Source organism: Hyla sarda, chromosome 5 (genome assembly GCF_029499605.1).
Source record: "Hyla sarda isolate aHylSar1 chromosome 5, aHylSar1.hap1, whole genome shotgun sequence".
NCBI classification, from domain to species: Eukaryota; Metazoa; Chordata; class Amphibia; order Anura; family Hylidae; genus Hyla; species Hyla sarda.
The window spans coordinates 40178179-40186014 of NC_079193.1; the positions used below are offsets into that span (position 1 = coordinate 40178179).

General features: G+C 41.1%; 1 protein-coding gene across 6 annotated transcripts in view; it reads left to right on the forward strand.

The window, feature by feature from the left end:
• THNSL1 (threonine synthase like 1) overlaps positions 1–7836 on the forward strand; it is a 64909-nt gene that overhangs the window by 6469 nt on the left and 50604 nt on the right. The gene's annotated exons all lie outside the window — the stretch shown is intronic.

The following is a 7836-nucleotide window of genomic DNA, read 5'->3' on the forward strand; positions in this document are numbered from 1 at the left end:
CCTTTTCTTCCTTCTACCTTCTTCCTTCTCCCCCCATATACCACTCGTGATTTCTCATGTCTACAACTTATCAGGTTATGGGCCACAGTGATTCTACAGTCTTTTTATTCCCGATGGCTTCCATTTTATTTTGTCAGGCTTCACCATGGCGCTCTTATTTTTAAACTCTCTGCCTTTGATAAGGTTGAGCCGTTTGCATTGTATTGTTTTGTTATGTTCCTGCTGATTTTTGTACATGTTTATGATATCTAATAAATACTTTGAAAATAAAAAATAAATAAAAGTTTTAGGTCATGTTTACACAGTGTAATTTCAGAGCAGAAAAAAATCTTTTTTTACTGGGATTCTGCTGCATCGTGCAAAATTTCCGCAGCGTTAACAATTGCGACCTCTGCTAAAAGAATTGACATGTCAATTATTTTGTCCATCCACTAAGAAATGCATTGCTGTCTATGGAGAAGGTGCAGTTTTGAATGGTTCTAGTTCGTGTTTTACGGGTGGACATTCTGCAAATATTCCGTTGTGTGAACATAGCCTTAGTCTGTGAATTAATGGAACAGTCAACCTCAGGAACTGCTCACAGCAAAAAACAGCTGAGGGCTTCAAAACAGGGCTAGATCCATTCCTAGAAGAAAATACAATGAGAATACAATCACACTACATTCCTGCCGCCGTTAATCATATCCGTCGGCATATATATATTGTTAATGGGAGCAGCGGACCTCATTTACTTCTTTAAAGGGGTATTCCCGCCTTAGACATCTTATCCCCTATGCAAAGGATAGGGGATAAAATATCTGATCGCGGGGGTCCCTAGCGACCTCTTTGCAGCACCCAGTTTCTCACCAGCCAGAACATCGTGCTCTGCACTGACGAGGGGTAATCACCCCGAAACAGCTGTCTGCAGATGGGTCTTCTTCCCTTCTGGGGAGAATTCTGGCTTGGCATAAAATCCTGATCAGTTTCTGAAACTCCCTAATTGGAGATAAAGCTGATTTTAGGGATTTTAGATATTTCTGCCACGAAAATTCTGATTCCGCTGTCTGCAGAAAGAATGGGCATGTCCATTCTTTCTGCAGACTCTGCATGGAATGCATTTCCATCTATGAGATGCCGCATTCCCAAACGGTCTTAGTGCCTCAGCCAGCAGTCTCCAGAATGTCCGTGTGGACATTCTGATGTGTAAACATAGCCTAAGGCTTATGCACATGACTGAATTAAAGGGGTTTTACAGAATTAGGAAAACAGCACCACACCTGTCCTCTGGTTGGGAATGGTATTGCAGCTCAGTTCTATTGATGTGAATAGAGCCGAGTTGTTATGCCAAGTGCGGTGCTGTTTTTGGAAAAAGCTAATGTTTTTCAATTCCTGGATAACCTCTTTAAGCAGCTGTGCGGTACTGATCAGAAATACAGTGCAGCGATTTTTATAGCATTGACATTTATATCATGTGTTACACATGTTAGAGAGGAGAGGGGTATAACCTGTGATGTGTGACGGCCATTAACATTATAAGAGGCACTAACAGGCTGTAATTGTGACTAATGTGAATCATCCTCTTCTGATGACGGGACGGGCTTCCTGCAACTACAATAATGGCCATATTCTTCTCTGCTGCCTTTCTGTAATAGATAGGTAGAGCCCCCTCACCCCCCAATGGAGTATTGCCTTAATTCAGAATAAAGATCTGTAGACACATGTGCCACGTGTTCCCATACATTGAAGCTGCTGGTAGACTGAGGTCAATGATAGTTTTATTATCAAATATTTGCTTCCTTTATTCATTGTTAGTTATCTGCCCCGGCCTCTACATCTAGTGAAGCACTTTGCATTACTGGGCAGGTTTTGAGTAGGAAAATGGGAGAAAGTGGAGTCAGGTTTTAAGGTTATAAAACGTGTTCTCCTGGTATAGTTAAAGGGGTTATCCAGGAATAGAAAAACAAAGCTTATCTCTTCCAAAAACAGTGCCACCCCTGTCCTCAGGTTTTGTGTGTTAAAACAACGGCCGGGACCCGCGGCTATTACAGGATATCACCGATCGCGGTGATGCCCTGTATTAACCCTTCAGATGTGGCGATCAAAGCTGACCGCCGCGTCTGAAGCGAAAGTGACACTAACCCGGCTGCACCGGGAGGGACCTTACCTGCCTCCTCGGTGTCTGCTCCGTGCCGGGATCCCCTGCATGGCTGGCGCTCTCCTTCGACGTCAACATGTCGTTGCGCACGCCGCCCCGTCATCCAATAGGAGCGGCGTGCGTAGCGACGTGATGACGAGTGTGTGGATCCCGGGGAAGAAGACGTCCGGAGCGTCGGGGACACCATGGGTACGCGGCGACAGCGATGGAGCGACATCCAGGGCAGCGGTGACGAGCGGTGATGGGTCCGGAGCGGCGGGGACACGTGAGTATTACCTCCTATACCAGTGGTCTTCAACCTGCGGACCTCCAGATGTTGCAAAACTACAACTCCCAGCATGCCCGGACAGCCAACGGCTGTCCGGGCATGCTGGGAGTTGTAGTTTTGCAACATCTGGAGGTCCGCAGGTTGAAGATCAATGTTGGGTTCAGAATCTTTTTTTTCTAGATTTTGCACCTTTAAAATTGGGTGCGTCTTATATGCCGGTGCGTCCTATAGGGCGAAAAATACGGTAGCTGAGTTACCCAAAGCAACCAATCAGATCACTTCTTTCCTTTTTTTAACAAGGCCTGTATAAAATGAAAGAAGCGATCTGATTGGTTGCTATGGGTAACTCAGCAACTTTTCCGGACAGGTTTTGATAAATCTCCCCCTGACATGTCGGGATCAGGAATTTCCACGGCAGATGTTTTTGCCGCAACAATTCAACTGTGTGCACGGTGCAGGAGAATCGCATAGAAGACAATGCTGCAATGGAATTTCCGAGCCAAATTTTGTGCACCGGATTCCACTTGGAAATTCCGCTGTGCGAACGGGGCCTAAATCAGCACCAATCAGCCCAGGTGACTACCTTCTGGCCCCTGTTTATGGTATCTGTGGGCATCCCGCCAGAAAAGGGATTCTGACGTATACTGTTGATGGGAGCAGCAGACCTCATTCACTTCTTTGGTCGAACTGAGTCACCTAGTGACTCCTTCCCGGACATATGTGCGTTTACAATAGTGGACACGTCCCGGACTGAGTCACTAGGGGTGACTCTGTTCGGCCATAGAAGTGAATGGGGTCCACTGCTCCCGTTAACAGTATATGTCTGCAGGGGTAGAAAAGCAGTGTGATCATACCCTGAGGGCGCATGCACACCACGTTTTTGCTATACAGTTCCCGTATCAGGTTTTTGATGAAAAACGGATTCCTCAAAACCTGACTAAACTGGATCAAAACGTGTGTACAAATTTCAACCCATATACAGTTAAAAACCGTATATGGTTTGAAAAATGATGTCCGGTTGCATCAGTTTTTAAAGAAAAAAACGTATAAGTTTTTAACTTTTCATTCCATTTTGAATAAAGTTTCACTTGTATGATTGAAATCCCAATAAAAAAAAATGTGCAAAGTCAAAAACCAGATGGAACCGTACGCCCATACGGTACTGTACGAGTCCATTGACTCCCATGTTAAAGAAAAAAACAGTATACGGTTTAATACGGTTTTTCACCAGGACCAAAAAATGTGGTAGACTACGGTTTTGGGTACGGGTAAAGAAAACGGACAAAACCGTATTTACAATGTTAAGTCAATGTGTACGGTTTCCTATACGGTTCCGTGCGGTTTTTAAACTCGAAACCGTATCCGGGAACTGTATAGCAAAAACGTGGTGTGCATGCACCCTGACACTAGTTCCTCCGTATTTAGGCTGGGTTCACATGGCATTACCACCTATTGTTAGACATATTCATTTTGCCACCTGTATTATGGTTGACAACAAAAAGTTTGTCTGATGTTCTAATCTTCTAATATGGGGTTTGGGACACGTAAGGCTAAAGGAATGAGTTTCATGGGTTAAAGAAGTACTCTGCTGGAAAACATTATTATTTTTTTAAAATAAACTGAAGCCAAAAAGTTAATTCGATTTGTAAATTACTTCTTTTAAAAAATCTTAATCCTTCCAGTACTTATCAGCTGCTGTATTCTCCTGAGGAAGTTCTTTTCTTTTTACATTTCCTTTCTGTCCGACACACAGTGCTTTCTGCTGACACCTATGTCCATGTCAGGAACTTTCCAGAGCAGGAGAGTTTTGCTATGGGAATTTGCTTGTACTCTGAACAGTTCCTGGAATGGACAGAGGTTTCAGCAGAGAGCACTGTGGTCAGACAGAAAAGAAATTCAAAAAGAAAAGAACTTCCTGTGGAGCATACAGCAGCTGATAAGTACTGGAAGGATGAAGATTTTTTAATAGAAGTAATTTACAAATCTGTTTAACTTCCTGGCACCAGTTGATTTTAAAAAAAAAATAAATAAATAAAAAAAAGATTTCCTGTGGAGTACCCCTTTAATATGATTTTTTAGGATTAGCATACCATAAACGCATCTATGAGGTTGGCTTCTTCTGCACTTATAGTGAAGGGAAAAAAGGATTCTTCTGGCCTTTTTCATTTACATACTCCCCAGACAGGTTACAGTAGTGTTATCCCAACCAGGGTGCCTTCAGTTGTTGCAAAACTACAACTCCCAGCATGCCCGGACAGCCTTTGGCTGTCCGGGTATGCTGGGAGTTGTAGTTTTGAAACAGCTGGAGGCACCCAGGTTAGGGAAACACCGGGCTACAGAGTACTGATATAATACTGAATACCTGCTGGTACACTCCATTTTTAGCGGGGAGACATCTAAACTAAATATCACTTTCATGCTGCCTGAGCCACACTTCCGGATGGTTTCTGTTGACTTATCCCCGCCCCCTCGAGCCTTGATTGACAGATCTCTTCTTGTTTGGGTATATCAGAGATCTGTTATCAAGGCTAATGGGGCGGAGAGAAGCCACCAGGACCTCCCTGATGGTTCAGGCAGCACCCGTCCACATGTCCATAATCCACCGAGTTAAGACAGTAACTAAAGCTAGAGATGCTTTTAAGGTATCTTTTTTGCCGGATTTTCAGTACATCTTTAAATCACAGCTTACATGTGCACTCCCGGTTCAGCTGAGCGTGCATGTGTTCTGTATTAGAACTGGGAGACCACTGTATATTTCATGACAGGCATAGGCGACCTACAGCACTACAGATGTTTTGGACTACATCTCCCATGATGCTTTGGCAGCATTTTATTCCAAAACATCTGCAGTGCCTAAGGTTGCCTATGCCTGCTTTAGGAGATCAGTCAGACCCCCGGAATTTGGGGGGTTTGGTCAGCACATATCTAATGTATATGGCCAGCTTTACCCTACAGTCAAGAGCGCTGGTTTACCATCCTATATCCTAGGTTTGGAGAATGGATTCCAGCAGGAAAACCACAAAAATCTTGCTGGGAAGGGGGAGAAGATCTAACACAGATGTGTATCATATTAAAAGTAAGACCCCACACTGTGTACAGTTAGGCTATGTTCACACGGGCCTAATAGAAACATAGAATGTGTCGGCAGATAAGAGCCATTTGGCCCATCTAGTCTGCCCAATATTCTGAATACTTATGAATAGTCCTTGTCCCTACCTTTATATGAAGGATAGCCTTATACCTATCTCTATCTTATATGAAGTATAGCCTTATACCTATCCCTATCTTATATGAAGGATAGCCTTACACCTATCCCTATCTTAAATAAGGGATAGTCTTATGCCATTTACTATCTAATATGAAGGATAGCCTTATACCTATCTCTATCTTATATGAAGGATAGCCTTATGCTATTTCCTATCTAATATGAAGGATAGCCTTATGCCTATCCCTATCTTATATAAAGGATAGCCTTATGCCTATTCCTATCTTATATAAAGGATAGCCTTATGCCTATCCCTATTTTATATGAAGGATAGCCTTATACCTATCCCTATCTTATATAAAGGATAGCCTTATACCTATCCCTATATTATATGAAGGATAGCCTTATTCCTATCCCTATCTTATATGAAGGATAGCCTTATACCTATCCCTATCTTATATAAAGGATAGCCTTATGCCTATTCCTATCTTATATGAAGGATAGCCTTATGCCTATCCATTTCTTATATGAAGGATAACCTTATACCTATCCCTATCTTATATAAAGGATAGCCTTATGCCTCTCCCTATCTTATATGAAGGATAGCCTTATGCCCATCTCTATCTTATATAAAGGATAGTCTTATGCCTATCCCTATCTTATATAAAGGATAACCTTATACCTATCCCTATCTTATATAAAGGATAACCTTATACCTATGCCTATCTTATATAAAGGATAGCCTTATGCCTCTCCCTATCTTATATGAAGGATAGTCTTATGCTTATCTCTTAGATAAAGGATAACCTTATGCCTATCTTATATGAAGGATAGCCTTATACCTATCTCTATCTTAAATAAGGGATAGCCTTATGCCATTTACTATCTAATATGAAGGATAGCCTTATGCCTATCCCTATCTTATATAAAGGATAGCCGTATGCCTATTCCTATCTTATATAAAGGATAGCCTTATGCCTATCCCTATTTTATATGAAGGATAGCCTTATACCTATCCCTATCTTATATAAAGGATAGCCTTATGCCTATTCCTATCTTATATGAAGGATAACCTTATGCCTATCTCTATCTTATATAAAGGATAGCCTTATGCCTCTCCCTATCTTATATGAAGGGTAGCCTTATGCCTATCCCTATCTTATATGAAGGATAGCCTTATGCCTATCTCTATCTTATATGAAGGATAGCCTTATGCCTCTTCCTATCTTATATGAAGTATAGTCTTATGCCTCTTCCTACCTTATATGAAGGATAACCTTATGTCTATCCATTTCTTATATGAAGGATAACCTTATTCCTATCCCTATCTTATATGAAGGATAGCCTTATACCTATCCCTATCTTATATAAAGGATAGCCTTATGCCTATTCCTATCTTATATGAAGGATAGCCTTATGCCTATCCATTTCTTATATGAAGGATAACCTTATACCTATCCCTATCTTATATAAAGGATAGCCTTATGCCTCTCCCTATCTTATATGAAGGATAGCCTTATGCCTATCTCTATCTTATATAAAGGATAGCCTTATGCCTATCCCTATCTTATATAAAGGATAACCTTATACCTATCCCTATCTTATATAAAGGATAACCTTATACCTATGCCTATCTTATATAAAGGATAGCCTTATGCCTCTCCCTATCTTATATGAAGGATAGTCTTATGCTTATCTCTTAGATAAAGGATAACCTTATGCCTATCTTATATGAAGGATAGCCTTATACCTATCTCTATCTTAAATAAGGGATAGCCTTATGCCATTTACAATCTAATATGAAGGATAGCCTTATGCCTATCCCTATCTTATATAAAGGATAGCCGTATGCCTATTCCTATCTTATATAAAGGATAGCCTTATGCCTATCCCTAATTTATATGAAGGATAGCCTTATACCTATCCCTATCTTATATAAAGGATAGCCTTATGCCTATTCCTATCTTATATGAAGGATAACCTTATGCCTATCTCTATCTTATATAAAGGATAGCCTTATGCCTATCCCTATCTTATATGAAGGATAGCCTTATGCCTATCTCTATCTTATATGAAGGATAGCCTTATGCCTCTTCCTATCTTATATGAAGGATAGTCTTATGCCTCTTCCTACCTTATATGAAGGATAACCTTATGTCTATCCATTTCTTATATGAAGGATAACCTTATACCTATCCCTATCTTATATGAAGGATAGCCTTATGCCTC